This window comes from Bombina bombina, chromosome 2 (genome assembly GCF_027579735.1).
Source record: "Bombina bombina isolate aBomBom1 chromosome 2, aBomBom1.pri, whole genome shotgun sequence".
Taxonomy (NCBI): Eukaryota; Metazoa; Chordata; class Amphibia; order Anura; family Bombinatoridae; genus Bombina; species Bombina bombina.
This window is the reverse complement of record NC_069500.1, coordinates 1,222,089,238-1,222,104,156: the sequence shown is the minus strand read 5'-3', so window position 1 is coordinate 1,222,104,156 and position 14,919 is coordinate 1,222,089,238. Positions and strand designations below refer to the sequence as shown.

Sequence of the window (14,919 nt, the reverse complement as noted above, 5' to 3'; positions counted from 1 at the left end):
ATTCTCATAGACTAAGTTATCTGTCATATTCCTTGAATAAGGTTAGGCATATTATAAACTCAGATGACTGAAAAACACCTCTACAAATAAGCTTCACAATAAGATACTTGGAACTGTTATAACAGAAAGAGCGGAGAATGAAATAACAGCAATAGCTGAGTTAGAGGCATTTTTGTGAATCACAATGAATTTAAAAGTAAGAATGGGTATTTTTATTTGTATATATATATATATGTGTGTGTGTGTGTGTGTTTTTCTTTTATGTAATTGGCAAGAGTCCATGAGCTAGTGACGTATGGGATATACAATCCTATCAGGATGGGCAAAGTTTCCCAAACCTCAAAATGTCTATAAATTCACCCCTCACCACAGCCACAATTCAGTTTGACAAACTTTGCCTGCTATGGAGGTGGTGAATTAAGTTTGTGCTTGATTTTTTTGTTTTCTTCTATGATAAGCGCCTGTAAGCATTCTGAAGCCCAATTCCTCTCAGAGTACAGTGTTTGTCAGAGGGATGTGAAAAGAGTATCGCCTATTGATTTTTTATGGTTTCCCTTGCGGGAAATCTTTTCAAGGGTTCTCTGTTATCGGTCGGGATTCATCTCCTACCTCCCTTTTCAGATCGACAATATACTATTATATACCATTACCTCTGCTGATAGTTTTCAGTACTATTCAGTATTTTTTCTTTTACATTTTACAAGATGTCTCAATCTGATCCTGTCTCAGAAGCTGCTGTAGAAACCATGCTGCATGAACACAGTTCTACCTAAGCAAAGTTTATCTGTTGTAAGCTAGTGGGGATTATATCTCCAGCTGTAGTATGTAACAGTTGTCATGATAAGCTTTTGCATGCAGAAAAGGTTTCTATTAGTGCTAGTACAGTATCTGTTGTTCCTTCAACATCTAAAGTACATGATATCCCTGTTGATATGAAAAATTATATTGCTGATGCGATACAGAAGGCTATGGCCCCAAGTTATCAAAGTCTGGCGGACCTGATCCGACAGTGCGGATCAGGTTCACCAGACTTCGCTGAAAGCATTGCACCAGCAGCTCACAAGAGCTGCTGGTGCAACGCCCCCCCTGCAGACTTGCGGCCAATGGGGGTGTCAATCAACCCGATCGTACTCGATCGGGTTGATTTCTGGCGATGTCTGTCCACCTGCTCAGAGCAGGCGGACAGGTTATGGAGCAGCGGTCTTTGTGACCGCTGCTTCATAAGTGCTGTTTCTGGCGAGCCTGCAGGCTCGCCAGAAACACGGGGCATCAAGCTCCATACGGAGCATGATATATATGCCCCAGTGTCTGCTATTCCGCCTTCAAATAAACGTAAAAGGTCTTTTAAAACTTGTCATACTACTGATAAAATTTGTAATGACCGACAATATACTGATATATCCACCTCTGATGAGGATCTCTCTGACTCAGAAGATCCTACTTCAGACATTGACACTGATAAATCATCTTATCTTTTTAAGATTGAGTATATTCGTTCGTTGTTAAAAGAAGTTTTGATAACTTTGGCTATTGAGGAGTCTGGCCCTCTATAATAAATCCAGTAAACGTTTAAATTCTGTCTATAAACCTCCTGTGACTATTTCTGAGGTTTTTCCTGTTCCTGGTGCTATTTCTGATGTGATTGCTAAGGAATGGTCTAAGCTTGGTACTTCTTTTGTTCCTTCTTCAAGGTTTAAAAAGCTGTATCCTTTGCCAGTGGCTAAATTAGAGTTTTGGAAAAAAGTCCCTAAAGTTGATGGGGCTATTTCTACTCTTGCTAAACGTACTACTATTCCTATGGAAGATAGTACTTCTTTTAAGGATCCATTAGATAGGAAAATTGAATCTTATCTAAGGAAAGCTTATTTACATTCTGGCTATATTCTCAGACCTACCATTTCTATGGCTGAATTAGCGGCTGCATCAATTTTTTGGTTGGATAGCTTAGCACAACGGGAAAAAGATTCTGATTTGCATAGCATTGTTCATTTGCTTCAACATGCTAATCATTTTATAATGATGCTAATTTTGATATCATAAAGATTGATGTTAAATCTATGTCTTTGGCTATTTTAGCTAGAAGAGCTTTATGGCTCAAATCATGGAATGCTGACATGGTATCTAAATCTAGGTTGCTATCTCTATCATTCCAGGGTAATAATTTATTTGGTTCCCAGGTGGATTCTATTATTTCCACTATTACTGGGGGGAAGGGAGTTTTTTTGCCCCAGGATAAAAAGTCTAAGGGTAAATCTAAAGCTTCTAATAGGTTTCATTCCTTTCATCAGAATAGAGAACAGAAAACTACTCCTTTCCCTAAGAATTCTGGCTCCAATTGGAAGCCATCTTCTAGTTGGAATAAATCCAAGCCTTATAAGAAACCAAAGCCAGCCCCCAAGTCTACATGAAGGTGCGACCCTCAATCCAGTTATACTGGTGGGGGGCAGATTGAAATTATTTCAAGACATTTGGGCAGGTTTCATTCAGAATCATTGGATTCAGAATATTGTTTCTCAGGGGTATCAAATCGGTTTCAGAATAAGACCTCCTGTGAGAAGATTTTTTCGCTCTCACATTCCAACAAATCCTGTGAAAGCTCAGGTCTTTCTGAAGTGTGTTTCAGATCTAGAGCTTTCAGGAGTAATTGTACTAGTTCCACTTCTGGAACAGGGTCTGGGTTTTTATTCAAATCTATTCATTGTCCTGAAAAAGGAAAATTAATTCAGACCAGTTCTGGATCTGAAGTTTTTGAATCAATTTGTAAGGGCCCCAACTTTCAAGATGGTGACTATAAGGACTATCTGCCTTTTGTTCAGCAAGGTCATTACATGTCCTCAATAAACTTACAGGATGCATACCTTCACATTCCGATTCATCCAGACCATTATTGGTTTCGGAGATTCTCTTTTCTAGACAAGCATTACCAATTTGTTGCTCTTCCATTTGGCCTAGCGGCAGCTCCAAGACTCTTTTTGAAGGTTCTCGGTGCCCTTCTATCTGTAATCAGAGAGCAGGGTATTGTGGTATTTCCTTATTTGGACTATATCTTGGTACTGGCTCAATCTTTTCATTTAGCCGAATCTCACACAAATCAACTTGTGTTGTTTCTTCAAAGACATGGTTGGAGGATCAATTTACCAAAGAGTTTGTTTATTCCTCAGACAAGGGTCACCTTTTTAAATTTCCAGATAAAGACAGAGTCATGGACAATGAATCTAACAGACAAGAGACATTTGAAGTTGGTTTGAACCTGTTTAAAACTTCAGTCTCGATCATTCCCTTCAGTGGCTATGTGCATAGAAGTTTTAGGTCTCCTGACTGCAGCATCGGATGCGATCCCCTTTGCTCGTTTTCATAGGAGACCTCTGCAGCTTTGCATTCTGAATCAATGGTGCAGAGACTATACTTGGATATCACAATTGATATTCTTAGATCCCAACACTCAACTCTCTCTGACTTGGTGAATTACAGTTCATTCTACTAGATGAGTTGCCACTTCTTGGGCTTTTAAGAATGAAGCTTTTGTTGATCATTTTTGCAAAGCAGCAACTTGGTCTTCTTTGCATACATTTACTAAATTTTACCATTTTGATGTATTTGCTAATTCTGAAGCAGTCTTTGGTAGAAAAGTTATTCAGGCAGCTGTGTAAGTTTGATTCTTCTGCTTATGATTTAAGTTTTTTTTCTTGAAATGTATGTGAAATTTATGAGAAAGACTTATTTTTTTGTGGTCTTTCCACATCTTGGGTATTTCTATCCCATACGTCACTAGCTCATGCACTCTTGCTAATTGCATGAAAGAAAACATAATCTATGTAATAACTTACCTGATAAATTAATTTCTTTCATATTGGCAAGAGTCCATGAGGCCCACCCTTTTTTTTTGGTGGTTATGATTTTTGTATAAAAGCACAATTATATTCCCAGTTTCTCTTTTTGTATGCTTGTTTACTCCTTATTTTATCACCCACTACTTGGCTATTTGTTAAACTGAATTGTGGATGTGGTGAGGGGTGTATTTATAGGCATCTTGAGGTTTGGGAAACTTTGCCCCTCCTGGTAGGATTGTATATCCCATATGTCACTAGCTCATGGACTTTTGCCAATATGAAAGAAATTAATTTATCAGGTAAGTTCTTACATAAATTATGTTTTTTTTTTTCTTTTTCTTACTGTTACTTTGACACCTGTTGACAGTATAAATATTCTGGCATTCAACAACCAAACTGCTGCAGCAAGTCCATTTGCCATGATATTGTTGGAGGGTATCTCAAGGATGTGGCAACCAATAAACTTATCTAAGTTAAAGGCACGTTAAACTCAACATTTAAATTTCACATAAATGTTTAAAGGGTCAGTATACTAAAAAAATGTTATTGTTTAACAAGATATATAATCCCTTTACTACTCATTCCTCAGTTTTGCATAACCAACACGGTTATAGTAATTTACTTTTTTTTTATATAATATATTTTTATTATTTTCCGGAGCATAGTTTACAGATAACATAGTACATTGTACAATTGGTATTACATGTGGAGAATAAACATAGAGGTGTATTTGGGCGAGGCATGGAAAGTTAAGAGTGGACATGGAGGGTGCTTGTTACATATGATGCAATAGTATCAGTATGTCTATGCATTTGTGGTGGCGACAATCAGTTCTTTAGGTCTTAATATGTGGATAGTAGTCGGTGGTTGGGCATTGTAATGGTTTCCATCAGCTCGCCCAAGTCCATTACCTCCTTAAATGGTCTATACAATTGTAACATTATTAATAAATATTTTCGAAATGCTCTTTGAAATTGATAAAGGAAGAGGGAGGGTAGGAAAGTAACTTGGAGAGGAAAGGTAGTAAAAGGGAAGTTATCGCAGATAAGGATACTTAGGGCAGGTTTAGAAACGAGCTGGCAAGGTCGAGTATGTTGGATTCGGTCAAAAGGTCTCCTGTAAACAACCATGCTCTATGTGGTTGAGGTAGTGAGTGAGGTAGCCTGCGGGTAATGGTATGTGTTTGGGGTTCTGAATGAGAAATAAAGAGATTCCCAATGGAACTTAATATCGTTAAAAAATGTGGATTTTATTTCTTTTATAGTAACCATATTCTTCAAGAGATATAAGTTCATCTGTTTTATTGAGCCACATATTTAGCGTTGGTATTTGTTGTGACTTCCAATGTAGGGCTATTAATAATTTTGCACTGTTAATACATATTCTCAACAATGTTGCTCTAATTTTGCATTTTAGTGGCGGGATCTCGTTTAGTAGCACAATTGAGGGGGTTAATTCAAAGTTTTGCTCAGCAAGTGTTTGAAGAGTGCTTTCAACACTTTGCCAGAAAGTGGTTAGTTTGCGGATTTGCCACCACATATGGGTCATATTTCCTAGTGTATTGCATCCTCTCCAACAAAATGCTGAGGAGGTTGGGTATATTTTCCTGAGCCTTATCAGAGTCAGGTACCAACGAAGAAGAACCTTAAAATTGAGCTCAAGGATTTTGGGAGATGTGGAGGATTTGCGCATATTTTGAAAAATGTTTTTCCATTGTTTAGTGTCTAAATCAGTACCTGACTCTCTGTGCCATTGGTTAGCGTAGGAAGGGAGGGATACGGATTGGACGTTGTGTATCAGAGATTTCGCTATTGAGAGGGAGCCCCTTATTATCATGCCTGAAAGGCATATTTGTTCAACACCGCACGCAGGGACTAGCAGGGAGGAGCTGAGATGTGAGACAGGCGCTAAAATGGCGGTGAGCTAAGAAGAAAAAAAAGCCAGGCAGCAGCTGTTGGACCTCTTCGCTGTTTTGCGCATGCCCACTGTGCAGGGAGAGCCAAACATCACTGGTCAAGTTCTCCTGGTGATGTCAATCACCAGTAGAACATACATTACCAGCTCACATTGGCTAAGAGGCCGCATTAGAGATGCATATGAAGTTTTTTAGCCGCGCTGCAGCACAAACCACCGGGTGGCTCAGCAGATCGGCTACTGGTAGCAAAGCATGCTACAAGATTGCGCAATAGAGAGAAAGACGAACCCTATGATGCCTCTCTCTATTGCGCAATATACAGGGATTTTTTTTTCCATTAAAATTAAATTTTTACCCCAAATGGCAGGTGCGGCAGTGCCTCACCTGCCACCTATGACTGCACGTCCCTGCGGTTGTAGGTCTGAGTAATTCTTTCTTATGTGGGGATGTATGGATGAAATGATGGAGTTGTGAGTATTTAAGCCAGGTTGAAAAGGTGCCAAATAAAATGTGCTGCATGTTAGCACGATTTTTCAGTTTGCCTTGGTCTAGTAGCTTAGAAATGGGTACTGAGTCTAGGAGTTCGTGGGTTGTGTGTTCTTTCTTATGTGTCTCATACCCTCCCATACATTCAATGTTAGGAAAAACCGGTGCAAGTGGGGCGAACAAAGTAGAGAGGGCTGGGTTCGTTTTGAGCAGATAGTCCCATGTGTTAAAAATGTGCCTGTACAGTGGGGAAGAAGTACATGGAGGCGTGCGCTTGTGTTTGGGGAGCCAGCAGAGAGATTCTGGTGAGGGGGATCTGAGTAGGTCGGAATCGAGTGCTATCCATGCTTTGGAGCTTTCTATGAGTAATATAATTTTTATCTCTGTGATTACCTTGTATCTAAGCCTTTGCATACTGGTCCCTTATTTCATTTCTTTTGACAAACTTGCATTTTAGCCAATCAGTGCTGACTCCTAGGTAACTCCATGGGAGTGAGCACAATGTTATCTAGATGATACACATGAACCAGAACTGTCTATCTGTAAAAAGTGTTAAAATGCAATGAGGTAAAATGTGGCTTTCAAGGGTTTAGAAATTAGCATAGGCATCTACCTATGTCTATCTTTCAACAAAGAATACTAAGAGTACAAAGGAAATTTGATGATAAAGTAAATAGGAAAATTGTTTAAAATTACCGTATTCTTCCGAGTATTTCCCCTGATGTAAGTCTTTAAATCAGGGATGCGGCCTATACTCGGGATGTGCGGCTTATAATCAGGAGCGGCCTATACTCGGAACAATACGGTATATGCCCTATCTGAATCATAACATTTTAATTTTGACTAGACTTACACATAATTAAAAAAACTTTGCAATGCACTTTCATTGATTATTTTGCCTACTTTTTCTGTAATTTAAAACTGAAAACTAAAGGCACTGGAGTAGATTCCATAAACTACTAGTACTTCTGGTCAGATTTCTAAGTGTTATTTTGAATTATTATATCAAAGTGCAGTTTTAAAACAACGCCTGAGAAATGTCACATGGTAAATTGATGCAGTGTTACCTATTTTAGCCTGAGAAAGAGAAACAGCCAGACACAAGAACAGGCCAAGGCAAAATAAGCTTCTGCTTAGTCAAAGCATAATTTATCTTTCACTGAACAAAGCCAAAAGAAGCAGTACACCTGCCATTAACTTGTGGCTGTGAGCCAGCACAGCAGTGATCTTATATAGATACAGCAGGCTATAATCAGTTAAATATGAAGCACCAGAGCACTTTTAATCCATACAAATAATTATGTTCTCTACTGTATTTTAGCTATTTTTAGATGCAGTTAGACTGTTTAGATTTAAAGGGATATAAAACATTCTGCTTAATTGGTTTAATAAAAAAACATTAGGTAGTGGCTTATACTTAAAGGGGTATGAAACCTAGAAATTTTATTTCATGATTCAGATAGAGCATACACTTTTAAACAACTTTCCAATTTACTTCTATTATTTTTTTGCTTTATTCACTTGGTATCCTTTGTTAAAGGAGCAGAAATGCACTACTGGGAGCTAGCTGTACACAGCTGGTGAGAAAATGACAAGTGGCATATATGTGCAGCCACCAATCAGCAGGTAGTTCACAGTGGTGCACTGCTGCACACCTGAGCCTTCCTAGGTATGCTTTTAAATAAAGGTTACCAAGAGAAGAAAACAAAATGAAATAGAAGTAACTTTGAAAGTTATTTAAAAGTGCATACTCTGAATCAAGAAAAACATAATTTATGCTTACCAGATAAATTCCTTTCCTTCCTGGCAGGGAGAGTCCACGACTTCATTCCTTACTGTTGGAAAAAACAACACCTTGCCACCAGGAGGAGGCAAAGACACCCCAGCCAAAGGCTTAAATATCCCTCCCACTTCCCCTATCCCCCAGTAATTCTGCCGAAGGAACAAGGAAAAGTAGGAGAAACTTCAGGGTATAAAAGGTGCTAGAAGAAATAATATAAAAAGGGAGCCGCCCATCAAAAAAAAAAAAAAAATTATGCTTACCTGATAAATGTATTTATTTCCGGATATGGTGAGTCCACGAAATCATCAATTACTGTTGGGAATATCACTCCTGGCCAGCAGGAGGAGGCAAAGAGCACCACAGCCAAGCTGTTAAAGGGACAGTCTACACCAGAATTTTTATTGTTTTAAAAGATAGATAATCCCTTTATTAACCATTTCCCAGTTTTGCATAACCAACACAGTTATAATAATATACTTTTAACCTCTGTGATTATCTTGTATCTAAGCCTCTGCAAACTGCCCCTTTTTCAGTTCTTTTGACAGACTTGCAGTCTAGCCAAACAGTGCCTGCTCCCAGATAACTTCACGTGCAAAAGCAGAGTGTTATCTATATGAAATATGTGAACTAACACCCTCTAGTGGTGAAAAACTGTTAAAATGCAATCTGAAAGAGGTGGGCTTCAAGGTGTAAGAAATTAGCATATGAACCTCCTAGGTTAAGCTTTCAACTAAGAATACCAAGAGAGCAAAGCAAAATTGGTGATAAAAGTAAATTGGAAATTTGTTTAAAATTACATGCTCTATCTGAATCATGAAAGTTTATTTTGGCCTAGACTGTCCCTTTAAGTATCACTTCCCTTCCCACAATCCCCAGTCATTCGACTGCAGGAAAAGGAGAAAAGAAGCAACACAAGTTGTAGAGGTGCCTGAGGTTTAGTAAAAAAAACAAAGGGCGGGGAAGTGGACTCACCATATCTTAGGAAAGAAAACAAAATGTATGCTTACCTGATAAATTTATTTATTTTCAGATATGGTGAGTCCACAGAATCATCAATTACTGTTGGGAATCAATACCCAAGCTAGAGGACACAGATGATTAGGGAGGGACAAGACAGGTCGCCTAAACAGAAGGCACCACCGATTGAAGAACTTCCAAGATATCAAACAGAGCCTGTTGCAGAACCTTAAGAACAGGGTTAAGACTCCAAAGAGGAGCAACAGACTTAAGCACAGGCCTGTCTCTGACCAAGGTCTGAAAAAAATATGCGCATCTGGCACGTCCGCCAGACGCTTATGTAGCAAAAAAGATAATGCAGAAATAAGACCCTTCCGGGTACTGACTGACAAACCCCTCTCCAGAGCTACCTGGAGAAAGGACAAAATCCTAAGAATCCAGACCCCACTCCAAGAGTAGCCCTTGGATTCACACAAATAAAGATATATACGCCATATCTTATGGTAAATCTTTCTAGAAACAGGCTTGCGAGTCTGAATCATGGTTCCAATGACCGACTCAGAAAAACCAAGCTTAGATAGAACTAAGCTTTAAATCTCCAAGCAGAAAGCTTCTGAGAAACGAATGTTGGATGAAAGAATGGACCCTGAATTAGAAGGTCCTTCCTCAGGAACAACCACTAAGGTGGAAGAGATACAACCCCACTAGGTCTGTATCTAGATCCTGCGAGAATATGCAAAAACTAGTAAAAATACCGATGCTCACTCCTATTTGATATGAGCAAAGACTTGTGGAAGGAGAGCAAACTGAGGAACAGGGATGTCAGACTGAAATCCCAAGGAACCGCCAGGAATTTTAACAGAGCAGCCTGCTGATCTCTTAACCTATAAACAAAACTAGGTAGTTTGATGTACTGCCTTCTCCAACTCCACCCATTTGAGGCTTAACCTGGAGAACACCTCCGGGAGAAGCGTCCACTCCCCAGGAAGAAAAATCTGACTGCTCAAGAAGTCCGCTCCCAGTATCCACTCCTGAAATGTGACTAGTGGATAGACAACAAATGTGAGCATCCACCCATCGAACAATCCATGCCAAACATGGCTAAGGAACTCAAGGTTCCTTTCCAGGTGGTTGATGTGAACCACTGAGAGGAATTGTCCAACTAGAACCTGAAAAAATGGCTTAAGATAACTGATGCTAAGTCATCAGAGAATTGTAGATCGCTCTCAACTCCAAGATGGTTATGGAGAGAGCAGACCCCTGCAAAGTCACCAACCCAACAGGCCAACGTCCATGGTCACTATTACTCAGGAAGGTCCCTGGAAGCATGTGCCCGAGACAGAAGCTCTTGAGAAAACCATCACAGGAAAGAAACTCTAGAACAGAACCACATGATCCCCGTTTCACTATTTTAGCATGCATAACAGCAGACTCTCAGATGGAATTGAGCAAAAAGATGATGTGCAGTGAAGCAACCATCAGACCAATTACCTCCATACATTGAGCCACTGAAGGGCCAAACAGTAGAGTACAGAGAGAGACAAGAGGAAAAAATCCCTAATTCTATGACCTCTGTCAAAAATATTTTCAGAGATAGGGAAACTAATATGGTCCCTAAGAAAACTACCCCTGTAGCTGGAACAATGGAACTCATTTTCAGATTCAATTCCCGTTCATGGGAAAGCAGAAAAGACAACATCTCAGTATGAGAGCTTGCTTGTTGAAAAGATAGCCCCTGAACCATTATGTCATCCAGGAAGGGCATCATAGCAATACCCCGAAACATGATTACTGTCAAGAAAGCCCCCTCTGGGAGCCGTGGCAAGGTCAAAGGGAAGAGCCACAAATGGAAAAAGTTTGACAGAAAGGCAAAACTCAGGAACTTGAAATTTGCGTCCTCCTGGACTATGGCCACCATGAACTGACCCTCTAGGACCAAATGAAGAACGTATCCACTAGCTTCCATTTGAAGGATGGAACCTGAGAAACTTGTTGAGACCCTTTAAGTCTATCATTAGGACTAAAAATTCCCTTCTTTTCTGGAACCACAAACAGGAACCAATAGAATCCTAGACCCTGTTCCCGAACAGGAACTGGAACTATCACTCCACGGGTAGAGAGGTCCCAAACGCACTTCAAAAATGCCTCACTGTTATCTGTCCTGCAGATAAAATTAAGAGGTGGAACCTGTGTCTGGGAGAAAATTAATTAAGTCTATGTGATACTATGTCCACAGCCTCTCTGGGACCTCTCAAATCCATGTTTGAAGGCAAACAGAGAGATTCAGCCCCCTACTTGGTATGACCCTGTATTGGGCAAAAACTCCTTTAGGGCTAATCATCTTGTCTTAAGGTAGACAAGACACTTTTCCACCTGAATATTAGAAATATTCCTGTCAGATGAGGACCAAACAAGATCTTACCCCTTGTAAGGAAATGCCAGAAGCTTGGAATCAGAGAAAAAATCCACTGACCAAGAATATAGCCATAACGTCTCGCGGGTTAGCACAGCAAAGCCAGATATCTTATCTCCTGGCTAAAAGATTTGCATGATAGCACCAGAAATAAAATCATGGGCTAGCGAAAGATCCTTAATTTTGTTCTGGATCACCTCCAAAGGAGTCCCTACCAAAAAGGAATCGGACAAGGTGTCGACCATTAAGATGCCGCACTTGACACAGAGGCAATACAAACTTCCATATAAGCCTCCAGCTTAGTCCATTGATCCCATTAAGAGCAGCTATCCTCTATAGGGATCCTAGTTCTTTTAGCCAGAGAAGAAATGGTCCCAACTACTTTAGCCACTGAGCACCATAATATTCAATGGAGACAACGACAGGAACATCTTTTTAAAGACAGGAGACAGGGAAAAAGGAAACCTTGACTACTCACATTTCTGTGCAAAATCTGCTAGCATGGTCCAGAACAGGAAAGACTTCCACAGAAAAATCCTAGAATCTATTAAGTTTACTAGATCCAATGGGTTAACAACGACAGACTTATCGAAGTCGCTCCAAAGAAGCCAAAACCTCTTTTAACATACATGAAGGTGTACCGGCTAAAAACTAAAGGTTGCTATTCCAGCATCAGATGAAGGAATATACTGTAAAAATCTGAGATTTTACCCTCAGAGGCCACCTAAATATTTTCCTTATCAGTCTTATGAGGAAGTACAGTCTGAATAGCCGCAGATTGGACAGAACCTTACTATCCTTTGCATCTTCCCTAGCATAGGGAAAGCAGACAATGCCACAGATATTGCCAAAGATACCTGAGCAGCAAGTTCTGCAGGCAAATTAACTCCTCCTGGAGATTGATAGGAACCGCAGGGCGCTGCATGTGACACAATTAAGGCTTGGGGCATTCAAGAAAAAAGCTGTGGCATTGCCTGAACAGCATTATCCTGAGAGACATAGGGTTCAGAGGCAAAAAAACTCTCACTATAGGAGAAAGTTGTAGCCAAAAAATCAGCAGAGGCTTTGCTAAGAGGCAACATTTGTGCTTAAATACATACCAAACACAAGAGATGTTCAAAAAGTTGGTCTGCAGATTGGAGAATTAATTTTTCTTATTCAACATTAAAATATGTACAATATTAAGATGTCAAAAGATATGTATCAAGCACGGCAGAGCTGCTGTCATTCACTAAACTGCCCAAACAACACACAGAACTACTATGTCTGAAGGGGAAACTAAAATGAAAAATATATTCCTTTATTTAAATGAGTACTATGTGATCAACTGTCCATTTAAGAGAGAATAAGCCGTTAAGTCCCATTGCGACTTCCACTCTCTGTCCAAGCACTGAAGAGGCTTCTAAGCTACGCTACTGTAGCAGACATCCCCTCTGAAAAAAAGCCCCCGAATTGGACAAGAACAGAAAATTCAACACAAACACGGCTGAACTCCCTGCTGATCGCAGAAGACTCCATTCCACTGTCTGAACTATAACGGAGACACAGGTCACATAACCCGCCTACCAAGTCTCATAGAAACTGTGCCGCAACAAGCACACGCTTCCAGTAAGTCTAGACAAAATAGAAGCGTCCTTCCCCTCCCAGAATTTACAATGGCGGGGGAAGTTAGGACTAAAGTGCGTAGCTTCTCAATCCACAGAAGAGGCATCTAACAAGAAATCTCTCTAGAAGGCAGCAAACAGCATAAGCGATAACAGACCCATATACAGCCCATCAATCAATTAAATAAATAAAGCGATAACTAACGTATCCTCCTAACATATAGAACCATCGCTATAACTAGAGAGGAACTGTATGTCAAGAGTAACACCAATAGTGCCTAGATGAACCCAGAAAAGGATAAGGGAATAAACAATTAAAAGTATGAACCCTTGTCTCAAAGGTCACATTGCAAGTGCCTGCCCCTGCCAGAAATCATTCTGAACCCAGGATTTTAGTCCCTTATATAAAAGTAGAAATTTTGGGTAGCAATTCCTCAGCCTAACCCTTACAGTGCCAGCATCCCAGCCCCAGAAGACAAAGGCACTTACCTGCATCTAGCCATCTGGCAGGAGAACAGCTTACAAGGTATGAGAGGACACAGTTCCTCACAGAGACCTGTAGAAAAGAAAGAACAGAGTAAACTACTCTGGCTTTCTATACCATGGGCAGCAAGGCCCACCTTACAAGTTCCTAACTGGTTTAAAGTCACCACTGTCCTTACTGAAGAGACTAATGTGGAGTACAGCTAGACCCAATCCTTGAAAAAGGGGAAGGAACAGAGTAGCCTACTCTGTTCTAAAATAATAAAATCTTGATTGAAGCAAAATAAATCCAATTTCTTCAGACACCAAAACTTCACCTCCTCCTTGCACTGAAGGCAAAGAGAATGACTGGGGATTGTGGGAAGGGAAGTGATACTCAACAGCTTGTATGTGATGTTCTTTGCCTCCTCCTGCTGGCCAGGAGTGATATTCCCAACAGTAATTGATGATTTCGTGGACTCACCATATCTTAGGAAGGAAATAAATTACGGGCGGGGTCGTGGACTCTCCCTGCCAGGAAGGAAAGCAATTTATCTGGTAAGCATAAATTATGTTTTCCTTCCATAAGGTAGGGAGAGTTCATAACTTCATTCCTTAATGTTGGGAAAACTATACCCAAGCACCAGAGGACATTAAATGAAAAACGGGAGGGAAAAGAAAAAGAGGCGGACCCTATTCTGAGGGCACAACAGCCTGCAAAATTTTTCTCCCGAAAACTGCTTCACCCGAAGAAAACACATCAAACTTGTAAAATTTTGAAAAAGTGTGTAAGGAGGACCGGGTAGTTGCCTTACAACTCTGATCCATTGAGGCTTTGTTCTTAAAAGCCCAAGAGGAAGCCACTGCTCTAGTGGAATGTGCTGTTATCCTCTCAGGAGGCTGTCTTTCCACTGTCTCATAAGCTAAGCGGATGACACTCCTCAACCAGAAAGATAGAGAAGTCGTAGTAGTCTTCTGCCCCTTACACTTCTCTGTATAGATGACAAACAAAGAGGAAGATTGTCTGAATTCCTTAGTAGCCTGAAGATAGAATTTCAACGCACTAAACACATCTAGATTGTGAAGCAAACGTTCCTTCCTTGTGTCCTAATCCTTCTTCAGCGAAGGAACAACAATTTCTTGATTAATGTTACGATTCAACACCACCTTAGGGAGGAACCCTAGTTTAGTGCATAAAATCGCCTTTTCAGCATGAAAAAACAGATAGGGGGATCACATTGCAAAGCAGAAATCTCAGAAACTCTGCGCACAGAGGCAATAGCTAACCAAAAAAAACAAAAACTTCCAAGATAACAATTTAAATGTCAACAGTATGCATAGGTTCAAACGGAGCCTGCTGTAAAACACTAAGAACAAGATTGAGGCTCCAAGACAGAGCCCCAGATCTAAACACAAGTCTGATCCTAGCCAGAGCCTTAACAAAAGACTGCACATCCGGAAGCTCAGCC

General features: G+C 40.2%; 1 protein-coding gene across 2 annotated transcripts in view; it reads right to left on the bottom strand.

Annotated features, from left to right (window-relative positions):
• Positions 1–14,919, bottom strand: part of SCFD2 (sec1 family domain containing 2) — a 1,435,497-nt gene that overhangs the window by 1,291,728 nt on the left and 128,850 nt on the right. The window lies entirely within an intron of this gene.